Here is a 3,263-nt window from a genome sequence, read left to right as displayed (position 1 = left end):
TTCTAGTTCAGTTCTAGTTCAGTTCTAGTTCAGTTCTAGTTCAGTTCTAGTTTAGTTCTAGTTCAGTTCTAGTTCAGTTCTAGTTCAGTTCTAGTTCAGTTCTAGTTATGTTTTAGTTTCAATTTGGCTTTTAAAGTAAACTACTAAAAATATTCATGGGACACCCTAACACATACTGACTTATAATCTATTAATTGATGCATAAAAACTATTTTTTCTAGTTTTTGCTATTCACCTCTATAATTAAGTTAAAATATTTGATTTATGATATTAAATATATATTTTCCGATATTGGGTTAAAATTTCAAATATTTGTTTTATTATTTCAGAATTTATAGGAAATCCTATAAAAAAAACTTACAAACACATACCAAAAATCAAATCAATACAATTTAATTGCGTGTTAAAATACCAATTCGTAATAAATGGTGGTTATAATAAATATTTTTTGTAAATGTTGAAAGAAATTTAAACACAAATTTTGTTTCGCAAAACATTTCCTTCCGCTATGCTAATAACAATTACCAAATGGTAATTTACATGAAGCTTCCTATAGAGTTATTTGGTAAAAACAAAACATTCTCTTTATTTAAACCTTCCTGGTTTTTAAGGTATGAGGTACCGATAGCTACCATATACTAGAGCGGATGTGAAGTATGGGGCGTGTCCCCTCCCATATGATATAAATACAAAAATCTGGGAAACTGTTGAAGTTAGAATCTTAAAAGTTTGCACGAAAAACTTAAACATCCATGTAAATATATTGTGTAATAAATTGGCGGACTACCAATGGAGGGCGTTGCATCCCCATATGAATAAAATATACAAAAAATCGTTCATCTGAGAAACTAATAGAACTAGCATCTTCAAATTTTACACGAAGTACTTTAATATTTATCTAAACATTTTGGGTAAAAAGGGCGGATTTTCAATGGGGGGCTTGACATCTCCCATATGAATTCAATACAAAATTTCGTTTATCTAGGAATCTAATAGCACTATATTCTCCACATTTTACACGAAGAAGCTTCAGATGAACATTTTGGAGGAAAAAGAGCGGTTTTTCATCTGGGTTTTTCATCTTGCAGCACCCATATGAATTACATAGAAAAATTGGTAGATCTGGGAAACTATTACAGGCGGAATCTTTAAATTTTACATGAAGAAGTTTGTCATACAGGTATTTATACCCTACACCACCTTAGCGGGGAGGGTATATTGGGTTTGTGCTGATGTTTGTAACGCACAATAATATTAGTCCTATCCACCTTATAGTATACCAATCGGCTCAGAATCATTTTCTGAGTCGATTTAGCTATGTCCTTCCGTCTGTCCGTCCGTCCATGTGAACCTTGTAATCAAACGTCACATGATCTTCTATTATACCGTAGACGAAGCCTATTGGTCATTATTTCACCTAGCCGCCATACAACTGAACCCCCGAATAGAGCTTGCAAGCATTGTAACAAGACTGCAGGTCACAATTTTGGAAATAATTCAATGAATTTTGTCACATGATCTTTTATGGTACTGTAGACGAAGCTTATTGAAAATATCCATTATTCACCTTAGCGGGGAGGGTATATTGGGTTTGTGCTGATGTTTGTAACGCACAATAATATTAGTCCTATCCACCTTATAGTATAACAATCGGCTCAGAATCATTTTCTGAGTCGATTTAGTTATGTCCTTCAGTCTGTCCGTCCGTCCATGTAAACCTTGTAATCAAACGTCACATGATCTTCTATTATACCGTAGACGAAGCCTCTTGGTCCATTATTTCACCTAGGCCCCATAGAACTGAACCCGCCAAATAGGACTTTTAAGTTTATAATTATGTTTAATATACTTGTATCTCGACAAAAAAACTGCAAAACCAATATCTATACTAGTCTTTATGACCCTGATAAACTTTTTAATTATAGGACCTAATTTAACCCTAGACCCTCTAAAAAGCTCCCATCAAAATTTTCCTTAAATATCCACAGTTTTATAAAACTATAAATGGCTTTAGTATATCTGAGGCGAGATACAATTCAACTTAAATGCTTTATTATGAAAACTAAATCACATTTTATTCGTATACAGGTGTAGGCTATGATATGATCGGCCTCGACCGACTATAACTTCTTACTGGTTTTTTTATTTACATTGCTTTTAGGGTAGCAAAGCACACTGGGTATAGCTAGTTGTTTACGAATTCATAACTAAGCCCTTAATTTCTCGCAAGTAAACATTATCTTACTAACAACCTTTGACCTCGCTTGACCTTTCAAATCCACAAAAAAAAAAACAATCAATATTTATTTTTATTATTTTTCTTAAAAATTTTGCAACAAAATAAATTTTTTTATTAAATATAAAAAAAATCTATTATCGTGTACATACAAGGTACAATATAGTATTCAGATTCATTATTTTAAATTAAAAAAAATATAATTAAAAAAATAAAAAATAATAAAAAAACAAACTTGAAATTACAAATTATTAATTACATACATTTTATAAATAATTGGTAAAAAAAAGACGTGGGACAGTTAGGAAAACTATTGTAATAATTCAAAGATAATTCCAAAAATTGTTATTCGTATTCTTACAATAAAATAATTTCAAATGAAAATTAATATTTATATATAAAAAAGTTAAAAATATTCAAATGCATTTACTTTTGTAAAAGGCATTATAAAATGCATTTAATTTTAATAATTATTTAATATAAAAAATTCTTAATTATTGCATTGTTTAGCATTCATTACGTTTCTTTTAAGTCGTTGAAGCGACTTTTAAGTTTCTTGTTTTTGTTTTTTCTTTTCTTTCTTTAATTTCTCCTTTGCATTTATAAACAAAAATAAACTGACTAGATACATCTAGCCCTAGACAACTACTAATTACTTAAATCTTTTACTTGTTTTATTATTTTTTTGTTTGTTTGTTTCTCCTGCATTCTCTACTCGAGTTTATTTAAAATTAAAATTAATAAAACTTGTCTAAATTACACAGAAAAAAAGGGCAGTGATGATGGTTTTTGTATTCTTAGTAACGAATTTTATCACCAGTATTCACAATAGCTGAACTAGATCTAGAAGTTGAAGGGAACTGCTGGTTTAGGATATTTGTAACCATCGAATTTCTCAGTAGGTGCTGGGGTTTGTGGTACACGGGGTGTAGTGACTGGAGCACGAGTAGTGGCACGGGTGGTGACTGGAGCACGGGTAGTGGGCTTAGGTGTGGCACGGGTAGTAGCGGGAGTTTGAGGTTTGTTG

This window comes from Lucilia cuprina, chromosome 5, assembly GCF_022045245.1.
Source record: "Lucilia cuprina isolate Lc7/37 chromosome 5, ASM2204524v1, whole genome shotgun sequence".
Taxonomy (NCBI): domain Eukaryota; kingdom Metazoa; phylum Arthropoda; class Insecta; order Diptera; family Calliphoridae; genus Lucilia; species Lucilia cuprina.
The sequence above is the reverse complement of the archived record's forward strand: the minus strand, read 5'-3'. Positions refer to the sequence as shown.